Here is a 23,739-nt window from a genome sequence, read left to right on the forward strand (position 1 = left end):
TGTGATAGTTGAATGAATGTTTGCTTATTCAAAAAAACTAACTTTTAAACATTCTTATCCAATCTAGGGCTGTAGGGTATCGAAAGTGTATTCTCGTAACACTGGGTAAAAAGCAAAAATATATCCAGGATGCAAATTCAGTCCATGGTAACGGTCATCCATACATACATTGGCAAGGGACCAACTTAAACTCAGCAAACAGCCAACCCTGCATATCTCTTAGAGAAGTGGGAGGAACATCAGAGTACTAAGGAAAAAAATTTAAAAACATGCAGTAACATAGAAGGTGATGGTGTAAAATCTACACATAGGACCAGACTTAATTCAAGAACATTGGATTTATGTAGCATCAACACTTAGACATAAAAGTACCTTTTAATCACCTTATTTGAGTGAATTCTGAGCCAAAGAATCATATAAAATTCCTCTAGAAAACTCAATATTTGTGACAGTAATGAGCATGAATCATTAATAAGACGGACACCATCATAATAAAGAAACACTTCACTTATAGACAACTTAACCTCTGGTTGTTTGTGGAAGATAGGCGTGGATACAGTAATGAACAGGCCTGTTTGGTTTCACATTCTAGAAATAATATGAACTGATAATGTGTTTTACAAAGGGACACTCCTGTCCTTCAGTGTAATAACTCAATCCATATACAGATACTGGGTCCACACCCAAATTTGCAAAACACAGCAAATAAATATTCCAATTCAACGCTAACAATTTTTTTTTTTTTTTTTGCATCAGGTGTGAGCAAGACCCTTGGAAGCTTGGAAATTACTAAATTATATTTTAAGATAAATTATCCTAATAGATGACTTTTGAAAATCCAGCTTACCACCCTTTTGACTAGATCTTGATATTGTTATTCAGTAGCGAAACTGGCATATATGAGATGTCATTGTTTATCATGTTAATTCATTTCCAAATTAGAAACAAAAAAAGAAATTATTGTGGATAATAAGAAAATGTTGGTTAAGCTGTATGCTATGAAGAATAATGATACTGTAATAGGGGTCTTTTTAAAGAGAAGGCGTATAGGGGATGTTGACTGGCTGTCTAAAATGTTTTCCCTAATAACAGAATATAAAGGGTTGATAGATACTTTCATCTAATGTGCTGATTGATTAATTACAAAATTTCTGCCTGTACAAATGATAGAAAGCTGCTGCAACTCCTATTGATGCTTCCAGCTTGCAGTTTTCTTGTTTTGAGTTGGAAGGAGAAGAGAGATATTGGGGAGATCAAAGAAAGAATAACGTTTTGTCAAAGAAAGAAAAGAAGTTAATTTGTTGGAGGGATGAAAGTTTTTTTTTGGAATAAGGAAGATGTTTTAAAATTGACAACATAAACGTCAAGTCTTCTGTCGATACTTCAGTTTTTCGTCCACATCATTAAGTCATGGGTTACTGTAGGTTAATTGTTGACATTAAATTGGTATAGCATGGGTGCTTCCATATGCATACGAATGTGATCTGGGGCCTCATGCATAACGCCGTGTGTAGAATTCACACTATAACACGACGTAAGCACAAAAGCCTAAATGTGCTTACAAACAGAAAAATCCAGATGTATAAATCTGTGCGTTCGCCAACTTCCACGTTCTTCTGCTACATAAATCCCAGTCAGCGTGAAAAGTAACGCTCGTGCATGCGCCTGCTGTCCCGCCCCAACTCCTCCCAGAATAACACCCCTTTGAATACACAAATCAATATACAGTGCATCCAGAAAGTATTCACAGCGCATCACTTTTTCCACATTTTGTTATGTTACAGCCTTATTCCAAAATAGATTCAATTCATTTTTTTCCTCAGAATTCTACATACAACACCCCATAATGACAACGTAAAAAAAGTTTACTTGAGGTTTTTGCAAATTTATTAAAAATAAAAAAAATGATTAATCACAAGTACATAAGTATTCACAGCCTTTGCACAATACTTTGTTGATGCACCTTTGGCAGCAATTACAGGCTCAAGACTTTTTGAATATGATGCCACAAGCTTGGCACGCCTATCCTTGGCCAGTTTCGCCCATTCCTCTTTGCAGCACCTCTCAAGCTCCATCAGGTTGGATGGGAAGCGTCAGTGCACAGCCATTTTAAGATCTCCCCAGAGATGTTCAATTGGATTCAAGTCTGGGCTCTGGCTGGGCCACTCAAGGACATTCACAGAGTTGTCCTGAAGCCACTCCTTTGATATCTTGGCTGTGTGCTTAGGGTCATTGTCCTGCTGAAAGATGGACCGTTGCCCCAGTCTGAAGTCAAGAGCGCTCTGGAGCAGGTTTTCATCCAGGATGTCTCTGTACATTGCTGCAGTCATCTTTCCCTTTATCCTGACTAGTCTCCCAGTTCCTGCCGCTGAAAAACATCCCCAAAGCATGATGCTGCCACCACCATGCTTCACTGCAGGGATGGTATTGGCCTGGTGATGAGCAGTGCCTGGTTTCCTCCAAACGTAACGCCTGGCATTCACACCAGAGAGTTCAATCTTTGTCTCATCAGACCAGAGAATTTTGTTTCTCATGGTCTGAGAGTCCTTCAGGTGCCTTTTGGCAAACTCCAGGCGGGCTGTCATGTGCCTTTTACTAAGGAGTGGCTTCCGTCTGGCCACTCTACCATACAGGCCTGATTGGTGGATTGCTGTAAAGATGGTTGTCCTTCTGAAAGGTTCTCCTATCTCCATAGAGGACCTCTGGAGCTCTGACAGAGTGACCATCGGGTTCTTGGTCACTTCCCTGACTAAGGCCCTTCTCCCCCGATCACTCAGTTTAGATGACGGGCCAGCTCTAGGAAGAGTCCTGGTGGTTTCGAATACAGATGATGGAAGCCACTGTGCTCATTGGGACCTTCAAAGCAGCAGAACTTTTTCTGTAACCTTCCCCAGATTTGTGCCTCAAGACAATCCTGTCTCGGAGGTCTACAGACAATTCCTTTGACTTCATGCTTGGTTTGTGCTCTGACATGAACTGTCAACTGTGGGACCTTATATAGATAGGTGTGTGCCTTTCCAAATCATGTCCAATCAACTGAATTTACCACAGGTGGACTCCAGTTAAGCTGCAGAAACATCTCAAGGATGATCAGGGGAAACAGGATGCACCTGAGCTCAATTTGGAGCTTCATGGCAAAGGCTGTGAATACTTATGTACATGTGCTTTCTCAGTGTTTTCTATTTTTAATAAATTTGCAGAAACCTCAAGTAAACTTCTTTCACGTTGTCATTATGGGATGTTGTGTGTAGAATTCTGAGGAAAAAAATGAATTGAATCCATTTTGGAATAAGGCTGTAACATAACAAAAAGTGGAGAAAGTGATACGCTGTGAATACTTTCCGGATGCACTGTAAATAGCCCTAAAGCTCAGCATTCTTTGAAAAGACAATGGGAACAGCATGGGGGAAAATAGAATTTCAGTGAATACCAAGTGGAGGCAAAGATAAAGGTACTATTTTTTGTTTTAAACAGTGGTATAAACAACAAAAGAAAATCAATCGAGTGACATAGTGTGTCGGAGAAACTCTAAAGCTTCACAAAGTCGCACAGTGCCCGAAATAAAAAAAAAGTTGTCACATATCAAAGTCGCCGTGAAAAGCTGAGTCGTAGCCCACCGTCTGAGTTTCATATGAAAGCTCATTAGGGTACAGAGAATAAAAAACTGGCACACAGTGGGGAAAAAAGCACGAAATATCAACTTTAATCTCGAAATTTTCACTTTAATCACGTAGTTTATTTTGTCATTAAAGCAGAACAACATAAACTTAATCTTAAAATCGTTTAATTTACTAGTTTCTCAAATTCCATTGTAACTAAAGTAGCATGTTAAATGCTTTGTTTTGTATTTGATCTTCTTTGTGCTCTATGTGTGTGAATCACTATGTACTTCCGCGTTTTATCTTCCTCTGACAGGACACAGAATCCATTACATTCGTAATATTATGAAAAATTAAAATACTGAGATGTATACTTGATATAATTGATTATGATTGGAGTTAAAGCATGTTATTAAACATGGGAACACGGTGGCGCAGTGATTGTGCGCAACCTTCGACGAAATTATTGCAGCAGTACTGTCTCTTTCAAACGTACTAACCCCCAATTAATGTCCTTACCTTTCTTTCTCCAAATACCCAATCGCCACACAATCAGCTCTGTAATAGACGTTAAGCCATCTGTAAGCTTAGAATGACGATTCTTCAAATCTTTTAAGGAACACTGAAATATCTTCGTAGTATGTGTTTAATTATTCTATCCTTCACGCCAGTCCCAGTGAAGCATACAGTGTGAGGCAGGAACAATCCGTGAACGGAGAGCCAGATCCTTCCTAGCATAACGACACTGTGTCCTTTAATTATTAACAATATAGATTATTTAAATGAAGTTAAAGTTTTATCTGTATAATATAATAAACATATTTTGCTGCATTGCATTTCATCTTTAAAATGATATTGTCATTATTTGAACATGGAAACGTTCTTACGCAACATTTCTGTGCGTACGCACCGTTTATACATGAGGCCCCTGGGATGAACTGGTGTTCCAGTCAGGGTTAGTTCCTTCCTTGTGTCACCTCAGGACAAGCCTGGGCACCAAATGACTCTGCAATATAACAAGTAGATGTATCAGTGAATACGTCAACTGCAGTCTTAAGCAACTTGGAACAGTTGTTGGGGAATAAGCAGTCCAGTTTCTTAGCTACTGGGCTATCCTGAATTTAAGAGCCATCAGCTGTGAGCACTACTCAGCAACAGGGATGAAATCCATTTAATGGCATTAAAGAGACCACAGGGTAGCTTCTGCAGCTTGAAAAAGATTAAACCTGTGTTTGAAGTTGTCAGACTAACAGGCCTCTGATTTTCAATGCCTTGCCCAGAGTGCTGACCTAACAAGGTAGATTCATTTGGAAGACTGAAAACTTAATGAGACAGTTCTGGTGTTTTCAAACTTTAAAAGAACAATAATGAAAGACACACTACAGGATTATTTTTTAAAATGTTTATTATTTTGTTAGTTTTATTGGTTAAAAGTTAAGCAATCATTATGTAGTTAATTATGCCTATTTAGCACATAAGCTAAAAAGAATTAGTTTCATTTTATTAAAAGACCTACACACATTTAATAAAGCCTTGGTTTGTGGAGTGCTCCATTCATAGCTTTTACTGTTGAAGGATTAAGACAATAATACATACTGACATGTTGGAAAATGTCAGGCAGAAAAACAAACAATGCTGCTACTTCTAATTTTAAGTTCAATGTCTCGCCTATCCATTAAAGTTAAACTGGGTGGTTTTTGTTTTGCCAAGTATGGCCAAACCTAATTGCACAGATTAGTATTCCACTTCATTACAGGTATGCACGCTTTGCACGCTACCATTTTGTAGGCACCCACATGTTACTATTAGCCCCGTGTAATGCTTCTACTTGCTGCATAAATCAAAGCAGCTTACACTATCCCCCAACTACAGTAACCTTTGTTTTGCCCTTTGTGTCTCTGGAGAGCAACACAGCCTCCTGGTTTGCACATGATCATGCTGGAGCTTTCTGAATGTAGCGATCTGTGGTCCCATGCAGGCACACTCTTTGTCTTTACAGTTGGTGTTTTCTTAACCCTAGAGCTACACACATTTGAGGGATGGAGAAGGATCACAGCTGTTTATTGTATGTGTTTGTGCATCTAAAACAGATGCTTTAGGAAGTCAAGAGACAAGGCGCCTTTTCTATGCTTATTAATGTCTCATTTTTAATATCATGTTTTAATATAATCAAATAACATCAAGTGTAATTTGTCTTTATAGAGGTAAAACTTTGCATAGAAAACTTAGATAAATAAATATATGTTAAGTATTTTTGAATCTGAATTTAATTTTCTAAATACATCATTAGTGCCCAGCTAAACTTACTATTAAATTAAAAAGCAATATTTTAGTTTGTATTCATCTCTTTGATTTTTTGTGTGAGAATGTGTTTGAGTATAGATATTTATTTATATATTTAGCATAATGTATATGTATATTTTGGAGAAAAGAGGCACTTATTTTACAATAACAAATAAACATATAAACAAACTAATCGCCATCTGCTTCACACATTTAAATAGAGCTGGCCTATAACTATAAGGTGAAATGGCTTCCACATTTGCCTACTGCTCATGCTTCTGTTCTTTATTTAATAATTAATATAGTATTTATTTCATGTTTTTTGTGTCTTTTGGATGGTTTTAGAACATGGACAATTCACATTTAAGGTTAGTGTTGTGCTAAAGTCAATCGTTAAAATTGCTGAAAATATTTAATGACTTATTGGGATGACATTTTGTTACTTGTGGATGCCACAATTTTGGACTTTTTATGCAAGAATACTGGAGGTCGTGACCTGTGACAGCACCGTATAGAGGGTACAGAACACGGGGGTCATGGACTTCCTGATTATCCGTGATTAGATAGAAATCTAATCTTTGAGAATGTCTGCATTGGGTATAGTCTTCATGGTTTCACAATTAATGTAGCTGCTTTTTGATGACATTGATGACAGCCGATTGAAAAGACTGATGGTTTTGCGCTGTGCTCATTTTGTGATGTTTCATTTGCTGATTTTTGTTAAAAAATATCTCTGCTTTCCCTCTTAAGGCATTACAGAATCGAATGTTAAGTTTAATACCAAGATTGAATGCCAAAGCTTAAAACAAATAATAAAAATAAAAAATACTCATCATAGATAGATAGGTAGAACTTTATTTGTCCCCATGGGGAAATTAGACTTTTTACAGAAACTCATTAAATAAATGAATAATTAAATAAACAGATGAATAGATAACTCGTACACGCAATCGGAAGGTTGCTGGTTTGAATCCCGTAAATGCCAAAAAGGACTCTGCTCTGTTGGGCCCTTGAGCAAGGTCCGTAACCCACAATTGCTCCGTCCTGGGTATGACGTTAATCTGCATCCATTCCTGCATGTAGGCCCTCCAACCTGCAGGGAAAAACTTGGGGGTTGGTGGCAGATTTGGCACTACAGCCACCATAAAAAAAACTCCCACTGTTCCAGTCCATCCGAACTAGTGTGGTGTAGTGTAGTGCTGAGGTGTCACCCATTGCATGGCTGCGCTTGGGTCCTAATCTGGGATCCTGAGTTGGTTTGTCGTGTGGTGGGTGCGGCAATGTGCTGTATCAGCGCATGCTCCTAACCTCTCCTCTATAGTCCGAACACACTAGAATGTCAAAAAAGGAAGAAAATTAAAAAGAAAGAAAAACTCCTGACTTGGTAATTCTAGTAACAGTGAGGTATTTAGCAAGCATATTTCTGCTGGTATAAAGAAGCTCCAGTAGCGTTTCTTGGCACAATTCTGATGAATAAATCATTGTCTGAAAGTCCTCAGTGTTGGTGTGTCAGAAAGGGGATGTGCAGCATTATTTATAAGGGCACTCAGTTAGTTCTGTCTTCACTCTCTCCTACTCTTACCTCTATTACCTCTAGGCTGTCCAATGTGTGTAGGTATTACAACTTTAAAGAGAAAAAAAAGTCTAAAAATAGTGTAAGGATAACGTTCATGTAATAAAAAGAGAAGCTCTTACCTGTTTAAATTGTTAAAGTGTAGGGTGTGTTTTGCGAGGATTTTAAGTTTAACTATGGCAGGTTCACTCAGTGGGATGCTGGTGAAAGATTGGGCGCACCTCCAGGTCAGGCCTCCTGGAGGACACTGCATGGACCCCATGATAAAAGCGAGTGTCTCTTTAGCCACCCACTGTTAGCAAAGAGAAAGGTACGGAGCATTAACTTTATGCGTGTATACATTAGTTTCAGAAGGCGATCAAAAGACAAAGTCTTGAGAAAGATACAGGAAAAGTAACTTACTTTCGGAGAACATGTCGGGGTGCGCTTGTGCTCTGGTTATGCCCACTCACTCACACACAAGGCTGCTAGCCTACTTAATACATGCCTTGCAAAATTTGAATAGCACCTGTGCAGAACTTAACGGCGTCAGCCGCAACAGGAATGAGAGCACCATGTTGCAAGATTGGCAGTAAGATTTGTTCCCTGAGGTGCTTCCTGCCTCTAGGGGTCATCTTTAGACTCGGTGGTGAGAAAAGTGTGGTTGGTATCGCTTATCTCTACGTATACCAAACATAGTGGCTTTTGACTTATTTGTAAATATTCTCTTTATTGTCTAGAAGCATAGATATCTCCAAGTTATTGTAATGTTTTGGTGGAGGTGTTTATATAGATTTTGGGTTTTGCTATGCACTTTGTTTTTCTTATATATACACCTTTTTTCTTGTAAATAATTTTTGGGATTCTTTGGATTTTGTTGTGTGTAGTTTCTTCCAGGTTGGTTTCTTTGTTTAGGAAGACTACCATTTTGTGTATATACATTTTTGTCTTCATTTTTCATTTTGTTGACTAGCAAAACTCACTGTAAATATCATTCACTATTTTTGATAGGGACATTATTTTATTTTATTTTGTGTTTGTGTGCACCTGTAAATAAAACCCACTTTTGTTTTGTGAAAATGCCACCTTCTTGTGTCTGTGTCTCCATGACTAAATTCTCTCAAGTCCCGAACTACAAGACTCCCACTGTGCAGCCTGGTGCTAACACTGCCACTACAAGGGGTGTCACCAGCCAGTCCTTTAAATTTGTTTGTGGCTTGAAGTGATGTTTCCAGCCCAGCACACGATATTGTGGAAAATTGCACTGGCCATCACAAAGTTCTAGAATATGTGAAGGATGTTTGTTACCCATATTAAAGGAATGCAGTCTCCTAAGAAAAAATGAGCAAGCCTGTTGTACCTTTTCTAATATAGTTCCTGAATGTTCCTCAACTTTTGCAATATTTCTTAAATGAAAAATGCAATCCTAGTAATATGGTGTTATGCATGTGCGCCTGAGGTTCACCATCAGGAGTCAAGCAACATCAGTAATGTAACTCTGACTCAAAAGTATGTACTGTTGGTAACTGATCTTTCTCCTCCATCTGCAGAACCAAGAAGCAATCCAGAGAAGGCGTGTGAGCCCAGCCCCATCCTGGTCTGGATGATATAAAAGGAGACATGTACAGAGAGACACGTCTCATTTTGGTTCTGAAAGTCATAGCAGGCAGGGCTCCCAAGTTACCTGGTTCTATTGTGTGTACCTATTCTGTACTAAAATGGATGAATTGGCCTAATTTTGTTTTGTCAAGTCTGCAGGCTAACATTTTTGGTTTATTTAAATTAAACTGGGTTGATCTGTTGGCTTCCCAATTAATTACTGTGGACTCCTCATGTCCCTCGAGCTTTTACAGTATTTAATGTATGATTTAAAGTTGGGGTCAGAGTCCATGATAGTACCTAAATTATTTACTTTCACCATGACTTTTAATGCTATAGGATAAAGTCTACTTCTAAGACTCTCATTATTTTCATTTTTTGCCAGCTCAGATATCTGCTTTTTCCTTATTAGGCTTGAGGAAATTACTACTCATCCCTTCAAAAATACAAGAGAAAAAAAAACTAGATATTCTTATTAATTCAAATACAGCAAAACAAAGTGCTACATCAACAAGCAAAAACAGAATTTCACTAAGAAATGGCAAGAGTTACAATGAAAATTTCCATACCGAAAATAATTATTTTTTGAAAACTGAGGAAGGGCTAACTCAAAGAATTGTGGGCTGAATAAACAGAAACAAATACAGCTAGTGCAAAGTTGAGGATTGTGACCACTGGGAGTAGTGTATAGTATTCTCAGGTGACTACAGTTCTAATGACTGCAGCATCAGAAATCCCTAATTACTGTATTTCCAAGGCTCTACCCATTCAGGCTATGACCTTAACTGATAATACATCAAATTAAGAAAGAAAAGGAAAAAGGGGCATGGAAAAAACAAGATATACAAAAGAAATAAGCTCAGGGTGAGACACAGATGCAGTCCTGACATGAAGCACCACAACAGCCTTTCATCCTCAGCTTCAGATCTCTCTCATCTATCTTGCCACACCTCTCTGACAATTGAGCCAAGTCATTTCAAGACTCCAAGCTAAATGGTGCAGTAGTAGGATTTAGACATTAAATTCCAGGGCATTACATCTGATTGCTTATGAGGTCAGGAGCACTCTCTAAAAATCATGGCAATATTCTACAAGAGTCCAATTCTACAAGCTCCAGATACTCCTGCTAGTCTGGACACCAATGCCTAGTTAGCCCTTGTACTGACTGCCCAACATATAATTTAGAAGAACTCTACCTATTCCAGGTGAGTGATCATTACTGCCATCCTGTCATTTAGGTGAACTTCCACTGCTCACCTCTCTCCTTTTTTAGTGCTCAGAGAGTAATTGCTTCCTGTACACTCCTTTAAAACATAAGAACTGTAACCCTTGGTTGGCATTTACCACACTAACATTCTCCATATGTTAGTGTAAGCCCCTCTTTCATAGTACAGACCATCACAGTTTACCTTGCTATCGTATACAATTTTTGTAATTTTCTGTATATATACTGTATATGTATATGTAGTGGTTTCATTATATAATCACATTTTTATAATGTGCTCAAATAGTTGTTAAAGTATTTTGAATTAAAATTATGAAATTGGTTTTAATAACAAACCATGCAAAGCAAATGTAATTGAAGTGAAATATCATTGTTTAATGGCATTTTCTTCTAAATTCACAAGACAAATCCTGCATACAAAAATCTATAAACAAAAATTGACCATAATTATGAGGCTTGTAATTGTAAGGTTTCACAGAAAGCAGCAAAATTGAAAAAAGTCAGTTACTTCAGTCAGTAAGGCACTATCCAACCTGCTATATCATAAAACAGGGTCACGGGGGTCTGCTGGAGCCAATCCCAGCCAACACAGGGCACAAGGCAGGAAGAAATCCCGCGCAGGACGCCAGCCCACCGCAGGACACACCAATCACACATTATGGACAATTTAGGATCGCCATTGCACCTAACCTGCATGTCTCTGGACTATGGGAGGAAGCCAGAGCACCCAGAGGAAACCCACACAGACACGGGGAGAACATGCAAACTCCACACAGGGAGGACATGGGAAGCAAACTCAGGTCTCCTTACTGCGAAGCAGCAGAGCTACCACTGCATCACCGTACCTCCCATCAGTTACATTCTTTTGTAAATTTAAGAATATTTCTTTAGTGAGCTTAAGGAGGTTAGAGAGTACATATTTTTTCTGAAAATATCTGTGCATTAAGTAAATTCTGAAGATCTGTAACCTAGAAAATACATGATCCCTTATCATACATGTGTAATTAGGGATCATCCGGAAGGCTCAGCTAGCGCAGTCACTAACAATAGCTCATGTTTCCTACAGCACTGAACACACACCTAACCCCACCTCAGCAGACAACCAAGCCTTGCCTCTTCAAGATTCAGACCGATGTAACCAACTGGTCTGGCAGAAGAGGGTGTCTTATGACCACAGACAGCAGATGAGCTCTCTGACACATGAAAGTGCATCAACACTTATTTTCTTTTTTTATATGTATATTGTATGCGCAGTTTTCTTTTGCAAAATAACCTAGTGGTTACCACTGGTTTGGCACCCCAAGAGTTGCACCTGTGTCCAGCGATTTTTCTCATACCCTTTACATTAAATTATGTGAATTTCCCTTTGGGATTAATTAAGTATCTATCTAAAGGAGTGATTGGGTAATCCAAGCAACTATAGAGCAGTACACCTAACAGGCACCACAAGTAAATTGACAGAAATAAGTATTACGAAAAAAATTGAGTATGACATGGCATTAAGAGGTATTTAGTGAACTGTCATCAAAGGTTCTGACGGGGAGGTCATGTTTTAGTAATACAGGGGAATTATACAAGTATTTAGAAGTAATAAAGAATTTGAGGAGGGAGATGGACATGATATTATTTTCCTTGATTTCCGAAATGCTTTTGACAAGGTTAAAAATGAAAGGCAAAGCATCCAACTAACAGAAATGGAAATTCAGGGCATTGTGTGCAAAACTGGCATAAACACAGGAAGAATAGGATTATGGTGCCAGGAGCCTTGTCAGAATTAGGTAATCTTAAAAGCGGTTTCCCTCAGGGTTTAGAACTTGTGCCGCTGCTTTGTTTAATATACATAAAAGATCTAGGAATATGAAAAAAATACAGAATCAGTTGAATCATTACAGAGTCATACAAAGCACTGGGCCTTAAAATTAAACTTTATGAGTTGGGACCTTGGAGTCAGTGGACTTGTCATCAACATCCGGACAGTGAACAGAAGTCATAAAGAAGGCTAACTGAAGGTTAAGTTATATAAAGTAGCACCATCTGTAGAGTGCAAGTCAATTTAGTTATGCTTACGCTCTATAATGCACTGGTGAGGCCTCACGTGGAGTACTGCAAGTAGTCTCAAAAGAACAAGACAGCTCTAGAATAAGTCCAGAGAAGAGTGACTAAACTCTAGGACTTCCAAGAACAGATTTTAAATAGACAAAGAAGAAAAGAGGACATGATTAAAGCTTTTAAAACTATGAAAGGAATATGCGTAGTGGATGTTGGATGTTACATGAAAATGGGTTCTTTAACAAGAATATCAACACATGGAAACTCATTAAGGGTAAAGTTTACACAAATGTTAGAAAGGTTTTCTTCACACAGAGAACCACAGACAAATAGAGATGGTACAGATTCAGTTTGATGTTATTTTGGAGAAATTAGGTGGATCGAATTGGCAAGCCTTGTTGAGATTAATGGAATGTTCATGTCAAACTGTTTTAATGTTCCGATATCTGGTTAGAACATTTCAAAGTTTTCTGCTTTCAAGCCTACCATTTGAAGATCTAAATAAAATGAAAGCTTGAAATTTAAAATGAGTTTTGCTTGTAGTATTGAAACTTGAAAATAATTATAATCAATCTACATTGTGTTGCGTCATTACTTTTACTTTTGACTTATTTGACAAGAATGTAATCTTTATACAGTATGTGACAATCAAGTTAAACGGGACTCAAATTTTACTTTTATTATGTTCTCTCTCACATTCTGTTGTACATTAGATTAGATTAGATAAATGTTTATTAATCCCAAGTGGAAATTCACATGCATACAGCAATAGAAACATAAAAACAAGAATGCAGATTTACAAGGCAAATAATACAGCCAATTAATCAATTGATATGTAAATACAAATAAACAAATAAATAAATAAGCATATATTGTTCAACATTTCCAAAATAGTCTTTCAAAATAAACTAAACGAGTGCCACGGGAGAAAGCACTGCAATGCCTGATAGCAGTGAGCAAGAAAGACCCCCAGAGGTGGAATGAGACTGTGGCTAAAATTGCTCCAAGAGAGTGCCTCCTGGAGGGGTTGGAGAATATATTTCATGATGGTATCCAATTTTGCCACCATCCTGTTTTCTACAACATCAGGGTTTGTCCTGTAGTGGCACTGGAGTTCCTGATAAGTTTAGTCAGGCATTGTGCTTCTTTTGAGCTCAAGTTTCTTCCCAGGAGACAACAGCGTAGAACACCACACAGACTACTATGGACTGACAGAACATTTCCAGTAGCTTGCTGGACAAATCAAAAGACCTGAGTCTCTTTAGCAAGTACAGTCTGCTCTGGCCCTTCTTGTACAGTACCACTCAGACCAGTCTAGTTTGCAGACCCCTAGTTTAGTAACCACTAGTTTTGTTCCTCTTTGAGACCCGATAAAAGAATGCTGCTATTTGGAATTATAATTTTCCTAGCATTTCAAACATAACCTCGTCTACTCGCCATAAAAAGTGTAAGATTCATATGTTCCATGAACCGATCTATAGGGTTGTAGTCCCAATAAAAAAAAATTATATTTGTAAAAATAATTGTAATGAATACTAATAATTCCAAAAATAAGAACTGTGATAATATAGTTCAGTTTTAGGTACACATAGAAAATAGCATGTCTACACACTCAATTTGTATTTAAAAAATTCTAGTCTTGTAGGGTCTTGTTTGATCTTAATCAGCATGTCAACCTGCCAACAGATAAAGCAGGCCATACTCTGGATTTAATCATATCAAAGGGGCTTAATGTTAATGTAACACAGATCTCTGATCTTTACTGTATTCTTTTTACAGTAGCAATTATCTTTGACTAGAACCAAAGAGGAGTGTATAGTTAGGCAACATTATTTTGAACCATGGCTGCTAACAGATTTTCTAATATAATTAATAGCCTGAATTAATTGACTTTTCCAATGCAAGCAGTAATGTCAATAATATGGGCAAGCATTTCAACGAAAAGATATGGGTCACAGTTGACCTGATAGCATTCTGAAAAACATGGTAAGAGGTTATCTATGGTCATAGTCAGTGGAAAACTTAGACAGTCTGCAAACTTAAAAGGGAGTGCTGTAGGGCAGAATGTCAAAGGATAAAGACTGAACTAATGGTCCATTATGAAATCCTAAAGGCTCATATAGCTAAATGTAACTCAGCAGTTCATCTAGAGAGAGAGCATCTTATTTTTCTAAAATTATTAGTAACAAGTTTTATTTTCATCCATTGATCACCTTTTAAACCCAGCTCCATTAGCACTGAAAGCAGCAGAGGCTAAAAGTGAAGATTTTGTAGTATATTTAAAAAAAATAATAATATTAGACTTACTGTAAAACCAATTTCAAATAAAAATTTTGTTGTGCCTCATTGAGCTCAGCATTGTGAATTAAGCTGCTTCACTAAAATGAGTTTATCTGAACTTCACAGAATACTTACTCAACTAAAACAGTCCACTTGTGTATTAGACCCCATTCCTAGAGGCTTCTTTACAGAAGTTTCTGATCTACTTAGCAACAACATTCTTGACATAGTAAATTGTTCATTAGATTCTGGCATCTTTCCAGATTCTAACTAAACTGCTGTAATTAATCCTTTGCTCAACGAAATAACCCTGATTACTCTATCTTAGACAACTATAAGCCAATCTCCAATATACCTTTTCTCACAAAAATTCTAGAAAAAGTAGTTTTTCGACAGTTAAGTGATTATTTGAAAAAAAAAAGCATTCTTGATAATGTCAGCAGGGTTAGATCAAATCATAGTAGTGGAACAGTTCTAATGAAATTAGTAAATGATCTGCGAATCAATGCAGATGCAAATAAAATATCTATACTAGACTTGAGCTCAGCATTCAATACTCTAGATCATGATATTCTTATAAACTACCTTAGCCAGGGGGTAGGGCTTTCAGGTACTGCCTTAGGCTGGAAGGAAATTCTTTGTCAAGTGTTATGGTGATTGTGCATCAAAAATATGTGATATTCTATATGGTGTACCACAGAGATCTATTTTGGGACCATTATTATTTTCATTCTACGTACATGTCTCTCTTAGGCCAGATAATTTCAAAATATAATGTAAATTACCATAGCTATGCCAGTGACACACAGCTCTATTTTTCCATTGCACCTGATGCAGCTAAACCCTTTAATCCAGTCCCTTACTAGTATAACAGATTGATTGAATATGAATTTCCTTAAATTAAACAAGGAAAAAACAGAATTGTAATTATTATTACCAATAAACAAAGTAAGAATCTTAAAAATAAAATCATTTGGCCCTGTGAATCAAACCAGAGTTTAAGAATTTATGTGTTATTATTGACCTTAATTTCAGATTGCATATACTGTATTACCAAGACTGATTTCTTCCATGTAAGGAACATCACAATAGTGCGATCTCTTATAACATTTAAAGATGCTGAAAAATTAATAGATGTGTTTGTATTTAGCTGACTGGATTACTGCAATGCTTGCCTATCGGGATATAAATCAGCTATGGCTTGTCCAGAATGCAGCAGCAAGGGTTTTACCAAAATGAAACATCTACTACATCTCAGAATGCCAGTTTCCTTATGTATCAAATCTCAATCTTAGATATGCAAATACATGGTTTGCTTGATATTCCCAGATCTAAGCATAAAAAAACTAGTGAGGCAGGATTCTGTTTTTATGCACCTAAAATTTTGAATAATTTACCAACAGAAATATACCATGATAAATCTGTTGAATATTTCAAAAAGCTTTTAAAAACCCTTTTTTTAAATCTGGCTTTCCAGTAATTATATCATAATATAGTGATCTGATTATAAGTTTAGCTCCTTGAAGCATTAATAAGTACCCAGCACTAATACATTGTTTTTTTATGTTTTTGTCTCCCATCCTGTGTGGTGGTACTATGCACCACCCACACCTGCTCAGAGAACTCTACTCTGCAGTCACTTGGGTTACTGGAGGAAATGAGGACTTGGAAACCTTATTATTATCAACTGTGCCCAGTAAAAGGTGGGCAACCAGCTTTCTTAGGTCATTCTGACTTTAATGATGCAGAAACTGATTACTCTCAGACGTAACTATTTGATTTACTTGTTTCTGTCTTCCGACCATGGCCCTCCAGAAGTTTTTTTTCTCCTATGGACTATCATAGGAGGTTTTTGTTTTCTTCTTCTGTGTGTCAGCTGGTGAACTTTATCTACATCCCAAATCCAACAGAAAACACAATGGACTGTTTTATTTGCTTTTGTTTCTTTTTATTAACTTTACTAACATCAAACTGTTTCTCCTCAATGGGTTGCTATGTACATACGCCTAGGTAAAATATAGAGATATGTATTTTTATATATATTAATTAGATCTGGTTGTTCTATTATCTGCCTTAGTGTATAAATATTTTAATTAGAAAACCTTTTTCAGATAAGAGTGAAGATTTGTTTGGCACTTTAGTAGTTAAATTGCTCAACAATACCTAGTTGATTTCGTTTTTAGTATACTTACATTTATTAGAAATTAACATAGTATTAATTAATGATAATAATCCAGGTAAATGTGGTATATCTTTGTTTTTGTTGATTAATCTGTGGAAAAACACCTTGTGTTGCATGTAAATATAAGATAGTAAAGTTATATTATTATTATTAATACCAAAAATGCTCAGAAAATTATTGTAAGCTTGGGATTTTGCATTTAACTGTATATAGTTTTACTAACGCTTAGAAATACTACCGAATCTGACGGCGATTTAGTGAGTAATATCTCAGTCTTCATTTGAGCTTTTGCTGCCACATTTAAATATGTCTAGACGCAGCTATAGCGTAAATCTTTTCTTGTTTTTCTTTTTCAGTGCTTTTGTGAGCAAATAATATTTCAGAAAAGTCAGATAACAGATCTTAGATGAAATATAGCCTTAAATAGACTTGTTAAACCATTGGATCATGCTTGGCAGTATTTACTACTTAAGAATGCTGTAAGGACCCTCATAAATGACTCAAATTGTAAGCTACTTTTCTGCATTAGCCCTAAGAGTGATATTTTGTGTTTATTTATGATCCTGCAAAAAAAACAGTGGGGGCATCTCCAAAGCAATAAAGCAAGCCCACCTACTTCATGTCAGTTTTTTCAGTCTTCCCTAGTTATACCATGCCATTGCCTTTTCCTAAAACCCGTCTGTTTCTGAACCCTTTATGGTACAAATCTGCCGTATTCATCCATCACCTCTGTCACTCAGCTCTCTGAGGATGTGCCTAACATTTTCACATCTTATTCCTTTCCAAAGCGACGTGCATATACTGTTTTGGAAAATAATTTGCACTCTCAAGACATGGATTAATGCCCGATAACATTCTTGCATTGAAGCAGGTTTCGGCGGTAGCTTCAGCAAGTTGATCCACACCAGCTCTAAGTATATGACCAGGAATGCCTTCTGGAACTGCAATTTTAATAAGCATTCACTCTCATTTAGGATCTCCTGACTTCATCTATAAACAGCTTGAGAACGTGATCACCTAGTGAAATATATGGCTCTGCTTGCTGTTTGCTTAACATTTCCTTAATATATTTCCACATGCATTGTTATTCTCTGTTGTTACTGGAAAAGTTTTGAACTTGGCATTTTGTAGTTGTTCTTTGTAGATTTGAATTTTTTGGTAGCTCCTGGCTACTCCTCAGTGGAAGGTTTTTCCCAATTTAACACTGGTTTCCAGCCTTGTTGTCAAATTTAAACACCACATCATAATCCTTGAGCATGGAAGGTTTTTCCCAATTTAACACTGGTTTCTGATTAAGCAGCATTTTTATTTCTGTGATGGTTACAACCTCATAAACACATGTCCTGAAGTAAACAGTTCCTCCTGACACATTCTATTCTTTGTTAGTTTGTTGAAAGGAGACGCCACTGAGAGGATATAGTCAATGCAATCAAATAGTCAACAGAGTTGATTCTGTCTCATCTTGCCATAGAGGGTCAGTAGAAGCCTGCTCTGAGCTGGGGATGATCCCATGCTGCTCTGGTCTTAGTATGTATTTACTGCAACAAGTCTAACCTTGAGGATTAGTGCCATTGCATTGCAACTCAAAACTGTGGAATAGCAGCAGAAAAAGACCAAAACCAAAACTAAGTACAGTTGCAGTGTGCTTTTTGGAATCAGAGACATGGGGACAAAGTTGTATACTAACTATAACCACTTTGTGAGCAGGTTTAATGGACATAGTACGGCAAGGAGGAAGAGGAGGAGGTTGGGAGCTGTGTGCTGTGTGGCAAGTGATGTTACAAAATAAATTTTGCACGCATCAGACAAACTGTTATTATCATGAAAAACCACAAATATGCCATTAAAAATATCTAAACCATATTTTATATTTAAATATGAACTGAAGTATAGCGTAATATTGAATCAAATATATTTAACTCAATGCTACAGAAAAAGACAAGTGATGCATGGAATATTTATATTTCGTAACATAAGAAATCGAAAAATAAGGATCGACATACTATACATTTAACAATTAGTCTTTAGTTAAAAGACACAGAGTCGATGTCTTTAAATAAGAAATCACTCAGTCACTGGTTTAGACAGTGCACAATAAAAGATATGTATTATATAGCACTTATGTTCTGCTGTGAAATTACATCTCCACCCTCCAATTCTTTATGAACACCGTCTAGCCTAGCTCTGACTAGGTATTTTATATGCTTTGAAGACTGCTGTATTAACTTGATTATTAGAAAAAGCTGGCTGCATAATGAATGACAAGTATTAACTCTTCTGTATTAGCTACGTAATTGAGAAAATGAGTAATAGCATTACCAGATTAAGACCCCCACAGGCTTCAGTGTGTCAGACGCATATATTTACACTCTGTGAACATCAGAAATAAAAATAAAATGAGGCGGGGAGAGATCTCCCTAGGAAGTTTAAAGACGCAGTCACGCATACATTAGATCACGGGGTGGTGATATAATGTACAAGCAAACACGAATGTGTATTTAGAGCGAAGAGTATGAAGTACGGCTGAAACAGAAAAATACTGGTGCTATTGTGAGAGGTGACAAGACATTAGACATTTCATTACTGTAGCTGCAACATAGTTACTTTTTGGTAGAAGAGAAACTCCTTGGGCACAATCTACAGGTCATTCGATGACAGCAGATGAAATCTGAAGTGATTCTGACCTTCCGGTTTGGAGTTGGGGGCATTATTTTGGGCAGGGATGATGTCAACATCTTAAAATCTTGTTGCAGTTACTGTTGAATATTGCCTAACAAGCAATGTAGTCATGCACAAAATATCAATTTGATTTTACTATTGCCATAGGTTTTCTTAATAGTACAACAGATTTAATCAGTACGACCTACATGTTTACCTTAAGAAAGATAAAGAAATACCTCTTACCTTAGGTGAGATGCATACATATGAGGAGGTGGGTGATGATTCACAGGTTTGGTGGTGGATTTGGTACAACACCTGCATTACTTTTTTCATGCATATGCTAGGGTGTGTACCCAGACCCAGATGTGAATTTCCCCTTGGGATTAATAAAGTATCTATCTATCTATCTATCTATCTATCTATCTATCTATCTATCTATCTATCTATCTATCTATCTATCTATCTATCTATCTATCCATTACTCTGATGGTAGATCATCAATGAGTTACCAAAGAGACAATTATGTTTCACATACCATTTCACTAAGTTTACCTTTCATTGTCATTACTTTCTGTATACATTCTAGGTTTCATGGCCTTTTCATACACTTGATGTGAGTAACATTTACAATAACAGTGACAATGACATTTAAATCTAATGTGGCTTAATGATCACAATTACATTTATCAAATTTACATGTGGATGTACTTTTACCCTGTTCTCTGTTTCTTTAAATCGAGAGGAATGTACAGCGGAAAGTTGTTAAATGAGTGAGGATGAGCACCCTGCCATTAGCTGGCAATTAGATGTCCAACTGAGAAACACAAAACAACAAGACTAAACCTGGTATTGATATTGTTCCATTGCTCACTGCAACAGCACTTAGACCTGACCATTGTCCCTTCTTAATAATGTACTACATAGTCTGGTCTTGATCTGCAGTTAGTATGGTACTGTCTCAGGTATACTCTAATTAACCCAGGGTGTTTTAAAAGCCTAGGCCTCAATTTATCAATCTTCTTTTCAACCAGTCACATTTGTGAGTAGCTAAATAATCTGTTTTCAGTTTTAAATAAAAAAAAAATACACACAAGACAAGGGTTAAAACAGATAGGATTTTAATAGATATTGTTAATTTTTATTTCATTCCTCTTCATAGCTTTGTTGTTAGTTTTTTTTCTTATGAAATGGATAACTCATTTATCATAATAATACATAGTATAATTTATAGAATACTAGTCAGGTACTTATGAACTGGAGTTCTTCTCCACCACTGACCTGCACTCACACAGTGCTTATCATACTGGGCCCGGGCCCACTTTCATCATGACCATGCAACTTCATGTAAAGTCAAAACAATATCCAAACACAAAGTGACAGCATGTATATCAAAATGATTTTACTTATTTTGTGGTTGTTTTTGGAGTCGTGTACTTTCTTATCATGTAACGCTCTACCGTCTTACAGATTTATTGATTGTGCATCTCAGCATTTTGCTGTCAATCATGCTGCATGTACGAGAAGATTTTAATGGTGACAAATGAGGATAAGGGAGAAATTTGCAGCTTTTCTTGCCAACTACAATTCACATTCATGTGTAAGGTGAGAATAAACCTGTTTTTACTCAAATTGAATTGAATGAAATGAGAATTGCACTATCTGACTTGTCACATTATTGACATCATGTCTGCTTTTCATGCTTGGGCACGTTTAACGATCACACTGTTCCAGAATCCTACTAAACTGTGCTCGGGCCCACCGCTTCCAAGCAGGGCAGGGCACGGTGGGGCTGACCCGGCACTGAGCAATCACACTAGTCAAATGAACTAGACTTTGCAGGGTTGCATGCAGACAAACTTGCTCGGACAGAGAACAAATTGCCAGTGGGAGTACACCCTTAAACTCCTAGCTAAACAATTGTCCAGGAGCAAATCAAACATGTCTATTAATAAAAACAGATACACAACAGATAGAGACAGCGAGGTTTATGATTCCTTAAGGGACACTGCTAACATATTCAGTTTAAATTACAGAGTGCAGAAGATGGAAATTGAAAATTTAAAGAAAATAGAAAGATAAAAAATATCTTTATATAAAAGAATAAAATAACAAACATAAAATGGATAGTAATGACTGAATGGTGTGAATATCATACACTTTTCAGAACAATGTGGAACAGAATATTTCCAGCATAGTAAGAATTAATTGGTTGTTAAAATAATTTGTGTAGAGCTGATAATTTATATATATATATATATATATATATATATATATATATATATATATATATATATATATATATATATATATATATATATATATGAAACATAAATATGATACAAATAAAAAAACTGATACAATTGGGACTCAACCCACAATAATGTTGACTTGATGTTGGACATTCAATCACAGACAGTATTCTGACACTTATATCACCCTTTCCAAATATTAATTGCAAAATATCAATGTGGTTTTCTCTGATTTTTTTAACAATTAATTTTCATCATTTGCAAGATTTTCTGTAATTGTACTGAAGTTTTGGCACAGCCTGAGCTGGATCAGCTGCCTCCTGTGAGAAATATCAGCTCTCTTGGTAAATTAAGTCTTTAAAAGTCTATTCTTCTATTGTAAAAATGTCTTCCCCTTACAGATTGTTACAGACAATGATCAGAGCCATCCAGTCTCATCACAGAAGAACAGTTCTGACAACAACTACGTTATTTTTTTAATTAGACTAAATGACAGTAGTGTCTTCTTGATCCTGGGAATTATAAAGCTGAGGTTTACTCTGGAGACTTCTATCCTCCTATGTCTGAAATAAAACCTATTTGCCAAAGCAATGTCTCCAAGCTACTTTTGTAGCACTAAGCCGCCAAATACTACTATATATTTCATATGTCAAATAACTGTCTGTCTCAGAAATGTATTACTCATACTGTATATCTATCATACAAACCACGGAAGACAAAAAAAAAAAAAGAAAAAACACCGTAGACACAAATATTTTCAAGTGACTACACCTAAACAACATAGGTACTTAATAATATTCTTATAAAAATAATGAAAAAGTAAAAAATAATCCCCCAATATATTTATATTACTGATCCTAGTAACAGTGCAAAACAAAGTGTTTAATAAATAATAAAATAATAAAAATATTAAACAAAAAATAAACTAGCAAGCAGAAAATAATGGAAATAACAATGAAGACTAGCAAAAATGGACCAGCTAGGATGAAGAATGTCACCATAAAAAGAGTGTTAATAAGTTATTAACATGTGTTTCTTATATACAGAACCTCGGTTTCACTAACGAGAACTCATTTAAAGACTCACAGAAAGACTCACTTAATAAGCCTATTAAGATCAATGTCAGTTTAAAAAATTAATCCAAAATATATCCCTTCGTAACAATAAGTTTATCTAGACCACAACCATATGTAGGTAAAGAAACGGTATATAAGATTTTATATCAAGTGTAAGGCACTAGACAATACACAAGGGTTTGTTATCAGTTTTTAACAACATACATGTATCTTTTATTTAACATGCAGCCCAAATATGCCTATAAGGCTATAATCATCATCATCATCATCTTCATTTGCAGCTATCAGCTGTCCTTTGCTAGACAATGCCACTCCCAGATTTCCTCAAGTGGAATTATTTTTGCTTTTTTGCAAGCAGTTTGTTTCTGCAAAATTTCATATATCATCCAGCCATCTTGAATGTTGCTGCCTCCCTGGTCTCTTCTTATCTCTAAGAATGCAATTTAAAACTTCTATAATCCACCTATTATCTGTTCTACTGGAAAAAATAGTGATGAGAGTTACATTGGTTTTGGACCTAACTTATTCATTTCTCTTTCTTTCCTTGGCCAAACATTGTAGTTCTCCAAGGCTGAATGGGAAACTCTCAGTTTTTGTTTATTCTTTAAATTTAGATTCCATTTTTCACTTCCATCTATCATAACAGGCAATTGATTGATCGAAAACCTTACACTTCAGACATATGGGGAACTTGCTTTTCAAAATTTCACTTGATTTTCCAATTGTTGTTCATGCTAGCTTTGTTCTTCTGTTCAGATCAGATTAGATAAACTTTAGTAATCCCAAAAGGAAATTCATATGTATACAGCAGCAGAAACGTAAAAACAAAGATACAGATTCAGAAGACAAATAATACAATCAATCAATCAATATGTAAAAATAAATAAATATTATTCAGCTATGTCAAAATGGTATTTCAAAATAAACAAGTACCAGGAAAGGAAGCACTGAAATGTCTGATAACAGTGGGCAGAAAAGACTTCC

Source organism: Polypterus senegalus, chromosome 2 (assembly GCF_016835505.1).
Source record: "Polypterus senegalus isolate Bchr_013 chromosome 2, ASM1683550v1, whole genome shotgun sequence".
Classification (NCBI taxonomy): domain Eukaryota; kingdom Metazoa; phylum Chordata; class Cladistia; order Polypteriformes; family Polypteridae; genus Polypterus; species Polypterus senegalus.